This window comes from Vidua macroura, chromosome 3 (genome assembly GCF_024509145.1).
Source record: "Vidua macroura isolate BioBank_ID:100142 chromosome 3, ASM2450914v1, whole genome shotgun sequence".
In the NCBI taxonomy this organism is placed as follows: domain Eukaryota; kingdom Metazoa; phylum Chordata; class Aves; order Passeriformes; family Viduidae; genus Vidua; species Vidua macroura.
The window spans coordinates 3,703,005-3,710,645 of record NC_071573.1 but is presented as its reverse complement, the minus strand read 5'-3'; the positions used below and the strand labels follow the sequence as shown (position 1 = coordinate 3,710,645).

General features: G+C 44.7%; 1 long non-coding RNA gene across 1 annotated transcript; it reads left to right on the top strand.

Annotated features, from left to right (window-relative positions):
- The first annotated feature begins 4,599 nt into the window (after positions 1-4,599).
- LOC128804551 (uncharacterized) lies at positions 4,600-6,346 on the top strand. Its single transcript, XR_008436108.1, has 3 exons — positions 4,600-4,635; positions 5,971-6,095; positions 6,198-6,346. It is a non-coding gene; the product is annotated as an uncharacterized LOC128804551 (long non-coding RNA).
- The last annotated feature ends 1,295 nt before the right edge of the window (positions 6,347-7,641 follow it).

Genomic DNA, 7,641 nt, shown 5'->3' with positions numbered 1-7,641 from the left:
TGGGAAACCCTTGCAGTTTGTAGAGGATAATTTCTTGTCACAAGCACTCAGTGAGCCAGCTAGGAAAGATGACCCCTAGACTTGCTTCTTGTGAATAGAGAAGGACTCATGGGGGATGTGATGGTAGGTGGCTGGCTTGGCCATAATGATCAAAAAAATGATTAAGCTGAAAATTCTCACTGTAATGAGGAAAAAAAAAATCAGAGTTGCGACCTTGGATGTCAGGAGATCAAACTTCAATGTATAAATAAAGAGATGAGCTGTAGTACTTGCTCCTGCATGACTTTTATGGATAAGAATTCTTGGTCTGACCTCACATGAGCCACAGCCTATCCCGTGGAGCACGATAAATGTCCGTGTGTCCAGCAGGACCTCCTGACTTCTGGTCAGAGTTGTTTACCTGTGACACACCTGACTTTTATCCTCTTTGCCACCCTCCAGGCAGTGAGCAAGGATCATGTCACACATCTCAGGTAACCAACAGCCAGGATTCAAGCTGGTGGCTGAACACCCACTCACAAGTGACTTACCCAGATCATTTAGTAAATAAATTAGTCCAGCAAACAAACAAGGCAGATTCACTCCTGCAAAAGGAATCTGTCTGCCCTGGAAGGGACTAATTGGCCATTATTTCTGAAGCCCACCACTCCCAAACCTTCAGAAAAATGCACAGTCTGCTCCTGGTTTAAGGCAGGTTGAACATTTTTTTCCTTCTGTTGTCTCAACATCGCATATGCTTCCACAACTTTGTAAAAAAAAAAAAAAAGCTGAAGGACATGGCTGGGAGTTATCATGTCTCAGTTCATCTTGTTCTTGCAAGTGTTTTCTGGGCTAACACCATTAAGAGCAGCTACTGAAGCCACATGGAGGTCCTGAATTCACAGCATCCATTACAGAGCAGGAAATTCAACCTTGCACTGTTTGAGTGGCACATCCACACTTCTTCCTAGCAGGAAACAAAACCTAAGCCCACCACCCACTCCAAAGCCAGCACACAGAGCTTTGGGCAGCTGGCAACCCTGCCTCACCAGGGCTTTGCAAAGACTACTTCAATTTTTATTTCAGAAACACCATGAGCAAGAGGCCAATTTGTGGCCTACTCTTCCTTCCATTTCATAAATAATTCCAGTTGCTATTCTGTGCACCAGTTTTGTCTGCCTTTTCCACTCTGAAACCTCTTGCAGTGCTTGCCTTCTGCTCCTGGCGCTCTGCAGCTGGAAGTGCTCTCACAGACACACAGTTTAGGCTGGGGATGGTCTCCAGCACTAAAACAAATCTCCCTGTTTTCAGCATTTCTTCCTGACCATGCCAGGCTGTTGTTAGGAAGGGGATGGTCAAAATTTGGACAGAGAACTTCAGAGCAAGGTGGTCAAGTCTCTCTGCTCCTGTGAGCTCAGAGCTAGTTTGGTGCCACACTCCTGTGATCCCAGTGGGCCTGGGAAATAACCAGCTCTGCATTCCAGGTGGAGGGAGCCAGCAAAATGAGGGAGCACAGCTCCTGTGGCAATATCCTGACTGCAGCAGGGGATTTGCTCCCATCAGTCACAGCCTGGGTTTCTGTCACTGCAAACTCCTCAAAACATCTCCAGGTCCGAGCAGAGAGACGCTGGGTGCGCCCATCACCTTCAGTGGCTTGGAGAATTTCAGTGGCCCTATGCTTGGTACGAGGATTTACAAGGAATTTGGGGATTGACGTGCTCCAGAAAATCTTGTCAGTTCCACTGAGGGATTGGTTACATAATTCAGATAAATGCCAAGCTCCCTTCTCTGCATTTTCAGGATTAAATGTGTCTGTTCAGTCACAACAATTTTTTTCTCTATTTTTCCTTCAGGTTAATTGTTTCAAGTAAAGAAATCACTTGCTATGAAAGCAAAAAAATAATATTCTTTTACAGGTGAAAGTATAATTTCAACTTTCTATTTTCCAGTTTTCCTTCTTTTATGGCTTTAAAATCTTCCATTTTGGGGGAAAAAAACCATTTCACACAGCACTAGAAGGTGATTTCCTTGCTGCACTTAACCATGCTAGGGTAAGATGAAAATTTTCATCACAAAAATTGCACTGCTTGTGAGGTAGGCTGGAGTTACTCTGTTTTGGATTAAGTCTCTGGGAGGACAATAAATAAATAACTGGTAAAGCTTTACTGCAGCCACTGTGCTGCTACATAAAGTACCACAGCTCCTTCTGCAATACCAGAGTGCAGAGATGTCTGTGAGTGGCACATTCTGCACTGCTTTCAGCACGAAAAGCTGACATTCCTGGTTTGCAGAGTCTCCCTGGAGGCTCTGTGATGGAAGGGCCCTTCCCAGGTGACATTCCCACGTGCCCTGGGCGTGCTGCGCCTGGCTCTCAGCCCCAGCACAATGGAAGAGCTTGCCCTTAGCTAAAAGAAGATCTCATGGCCACATGAGTTCTGTTTGGGAGTGGGTGATGGATGGAGTTGCTGCCCTGTAAGGGAATTGTGGAGCAGCTCAAATGGCTGAGCCAATGGAAGCTCTCCATGGATGGGGTCTGCCTGGCACGCTGTGCCCTCATCACAGACCAGCTCAGTGCCACGCAGCTGGGGCTTCCCTGAAGGGACATGGCATCATCCCACCATCCTCTCCTTTACAGCTAAAAATTTAAATTGTACCTCAGTTATACCCAGGTGCCTTTCTGAGTGGGGTCATAATGAAGCAGCTCCTCCTGGAGCACAGCAGCACGCACAATCCTTGTGGGCACCTCAGGATGCTGCAGTCCTGGCTGGCTGCAAGCTCAGCCCTGAGACCTCACCAAGAAACCAGCTCTTCTCCTGGAGAGGTTGTCTTCTACCTCCATGCCTTCCATGCTCTGGCAAAGCAGACTCCAAATTAATAGATAAAAATAATTGATTAAAAAAAAAAAAAAGTATGACTAATGTTTTCAGGATTTTTTTTTTTTAAGTATCTCTGGAAACCAAGAGAAAGTTGCCTTGGCAACATTGTTTTCTGTTCCTCCTGTGCTCACTGTTTTCTTGTGTGCCTGTTTCTCTAGCTTACATTTCTGACAGTACACACAATAAATGCAGCTCTGGGAAGGAACTCAGCATTCAGCCAAAAGAAGGCCCTTCTTCCTTCTCACACCACCAGGGTGGAACAGTCCCATCTATGATTAAGAGTAGTCAATTACAAAAGCTAATTTAGAAAATTTCAATGCTGAAAAGAATTTATATTCATTAAAAAAAAAATGTTCTGAATAGCTTCTGTAGGACAGACAACTCAGATTAAGTGGGAGGGGTAAGCACTGCTCTGAGCCTTTTTTTGACTGAGTATGAGCCCAAAAGGAGCTATTACCTCTATGTAAATGCCAATTTTCATTAAGCAAACAGAAAGTAGTGTAGCAGCCATGAGGTAACTGGGATATAATTCAAGCTGACAGCTTTGAAATCTCTTCCCTTTCGTCAGATCTCATTGAATTTGGCAAATGGATTCAAGAGCTGTGAACTTGCAGGTGAACAGGAAGAAAAAAGTCATTATGTCCTCTTGCTTCCATCCACCAAAAACTGTACTAAAAATGTAAAATAGTATTTAGAAAGACCAACCATCCCTGTTCAAGTTTCTTGAACTTTCTGTATGCCATGAAAAAAAAAATGGTTTAATAATACATAAAAGTAAAAACTAAAACTTTAATGTGATTAGAGTAGTTCTCGAAATCTATTCTCTGCACAGTGTTGTCTTCTCCATCACACCTCATGGACTGCATTGACTTCCAGCTAATTCAGAATTCATATTCATGACCACAGTGCTATATTTTTACCACATTTACCCAGCTGTTTTAGTTAAAAGGTCCACTCTGTCTTCTCAACAACTCCCTCACCTGTAAGTTTGCGATCCACTCACCCTGCCAGGAGAGGTGCAGAGGAGCTCCAAGAGGACAGATCTCCGTGTCACAAATGTTGTGTCCCTTCCAAGACTTTGGCCAAAGCACCTGAGCTTCACAAGAGGGGGACGAGCCATTTGCACAAAGCTTAGAGCTGCTCCAAGGCTCTGTGCTAATTTGTGACCTGGCAGCTGGATTGCCTTCCAGGTTCATGTCTTTCCAAGCCAGGAGATGGATTGCCTTTAACAACTTCAGTGCTTCATCCTTCTGCCCTTGATGTAGCCCACGTTTCAGAGTTCAAAAACATTTATTGCACCCTGTAATTACTTACCAAGAGGCAACTGACAGCGTGTTGACATAATTTTGCCAGAATTAAAACCTTTAGATTTTCTGAGAAAACACTTAAAACCTTAGACTGCCAAATATCCCAGGGCTTCATATATCTAAAACTCTATTTTATACAAAGTTTAAGGTGTTGAGTTTCTTTGCCTTGAAATTTTCCAATACCTTCATGTGACCTTGCCTCAGGGAAAGAAAAAGAAACAGAAAGTTAATTCAAAACAGCCTCAGTCAGCACAGATATGTTCATTTCCCTGCTTCCTCTAGCACTGACAGGTCTGGCAAAGCTCTCCATCAGAGCAAAGAGTCATCACAGGATCTCCTTTGTGATGTATGGCTCCAGACTTGCAGTAGTAGCTGTTAGGAGCAGATCATCGGGGTGTTTCTGTCTGAAGAGAGAGAGCCTGTGCTTCTCCTGTGAGGGACTTTGCTGTTACAGCAGCAGGCTGCAGCCCGAGGTGAGCACTGACTGATGGATGTAGGTCTGCAGCCCAGCTCCCACCTGAGAGCAGCAATTCTCTCCTGCATTACTTGGCTGCCATCACTGGATGGGAAATTCCCCTCGGAGATAAGCACAGCCCCTTAGGTTAAACTCTGACAACACTCAGGCCAAGGGAAGAGCAATTTGCCTTCAAGATAGGCAGGATTTTGCACACCATGGACAGATCAAATTAGCAAGACAGGATCTTAGTCAGAGCAGGAGCAAGAAACACCACAGGGATGCACATGCAGATGGACAAGAGCAGATCCAAAACATGATGGAGGGAAAAAGTGGTGCTGGACTGGAAAAACTCATGGAGCCTGATGCCTGGTTTGACATCCACCTTGCTGTGCCTCACCCTCTGACAGCCCCTGGGGGACAGCTTTAACCAAGGACCCACAAGGACAAATCACCCTCGTTTTCCAGACCATGCACATGATGATGAGCCTGGGACATGCCTGTGGATCAACAGAGCCTCCCTGCACTCATTGCTCCTCAGGGAGTGTGGATGTTCCATTCCTGAGTGCCATAAGCTGCTGAGTTACCAGACGATTTGTGAGCACTCAAGATTTCTACCTCACCCCCCCCCTACTGCTCAGATCAACTGGCCCTTCTGCAGTTGTTTGCCACGAGAGTTTTGCCCTCCCTGCTTCACTGTTAGCACTGCCTTCCTTACACTTTCAAATTACAGCTCAAAAATCCTCCACAATAGATGGTGTAAACATGCCTCGAGCAACAGTGGTGGCTCAGCTTTCAACTAACATTCCTCACTATCCCAAAGCTGGCAGGGAGTCTGCAGAAAATCTCTGGTCTTTGGAATGAGTCCGTGTGTTTTATTTGCAAAGTATCTGTGGATGCTTCTGGTTGGACTTGCAGAGCTCAAGGAGTAGATGTGGATGACTCAGAAGATATTCAGCCCTCTGAGGGACCCTGTGGGTCACAAATGAAACGGGCAGAGTGGGATATCAGAAGTGCCTGCCTTGGCACAGTCAAGCATTAATTGATTTGCACTGAAAAATTGGGGTTTCAGTTAAGTGGTGTTTTGCAAAAAAAAAAAAAAAAAAAAAAAAAAAAAAAAAAAAAAAAGCTGGTTTTCAGCTAAAGCCAAAGTCTGATTTCTGAAAGCTGAATGAGAGCCAAAAGTTGGTAATAAAACATTGAGACTTGTTTTGGACTGATTGTACTATGACTTCATTTTAAACCAAGACCTCCTGAATCCCAAGAGGAAAGCAATCTGAGTGGCTTATCCACTCAGAGTATTACAAATTGGGATGTTTTATACCTCCCTCAGCAGGTTTTTCTGCTTGAACAGGGCTTCCAGTTCCAGCTGTACCCACTCAGGAACCTTATGTGAGAAAGCACTGATGGGGTTTTTCACATACTCAAAGGTATCCACGTGATCTACCAGGCACTGCTCTCCACCTCCTTCCTCTGAAGGTACAGACACCGAGTCATCACCAAGACCCATCTTTTCCTGGTGAGAAAATCAGCTTTCCACCAGCCTCGTGGGGATCCCTTCTCCTTGCACTTTTACCTCAGGATCTTCGGTGACTGCGATGCCAACGCTCCCAAAGTTTCAAGAAGCGCTCGCTGACATCATCTGCAAGACTGGCAAACCTGTGTGTCCACAAGCAGAACCAGAGCCCGAGGAGAGCTGAGGATCCATCACACTACTGTGGATGTTTCCAGAATTAACATCCTGGCTGTTGGAGCCTTTCCCATAGATGTTTCTGACCCTGTTCCCCTTCAGGACTCAGTAATTCTGTTCCTTTAGGAATTAAATTACAACAGTACCAAAAAGCGCTGAAAAATGCATGTGTATAAAGAATCTTTTTTTTTTTTCTATTTCTCCACTGATCCCAGAAGCAAAATATTAAACAGAGGCTATGAAAATGAGATTGGGCTGCTCACCCAAGGAACCAAAAGCCATAGTCATCTGAAGGCTGCCCTGTACAAATTAGAAGTTGTCATTATGTGTCTCAGTCAGCTCAGATCGCTTTCCCTGAAGTGTGAACACCCATTCCAATTAATTTCCCAGCTTGTGCAGCAGATGAAAACCCTAAATCAAGGCAAATTACTCTTAGCTTTTGTATTGAATGTCTTTGCAACTTGATGGACCATAGCAAGAACTGGAGTGACTGCAAAATATATCTAGAACAAAAAATAAGCTTTCATGTGGTGGGATTTATTATTTAATTTAGGTTGAAAAATTATTTGTTACTTATGCAGTCATTTAGTCATAGCCCTTAGGAAATGAGATAATTTTGAGCATCTCAAAAGTCACAATTACCCTTTGTAAGTGTAATTTTACGTGCTCCAATATCAGTGCTGATCACTGTGCTATAAGAGGATGTTTTTGTGGTCCCGCTGCTCCTCCTGGAAAAAAAACCCTGGGACATTACAGAGTAACAAAATCCCAGGATGGGTCAGGCTGGAAGGGACCACCGTGGGTCATCTGCTCCAACCTCCCTGCTCAAGCAAGGCCACCCCAGAGCACATGGCACAGGATGGTGTCCAGATGGTTCTTGACTGTCCCCAGCAGGGGAGACTCCACAGCCTCTCTGGGCAATCTGTCCCAGTGCTGGGGCCCTGCACAGGGAAAAAGTTCTCCCTGGAACTATCATTAAGGGAAAAAGTTCTTCCTGAACTATCATGAAGGCAAAAGTCCCCATTGCTCAGCACCACAGCTGCTGCGGATTGCTGCTTCCAGGACCACATTTCTGGCAAAGCAGTTCAAACTTTCTGCTTTCAAGTGCTTGCACCTCGTTCTGTGAGAACAAGGCAAAAAGGGAGGAAAGGCCTGAATCGATCAAAAAAGGTGTTACTTTGCAATGTTTGAAATGTATCCATTTAAACAAAAATCCAGGATCAAGTGGCAAGTTTTCTGTATTTTTTACACCGATGTTAATGAAACCACTAACATTTTTCATTCACTGTCACAGAACTGACTCCAAATTTCACCAAGGAGCAGCATCTTGTCTCG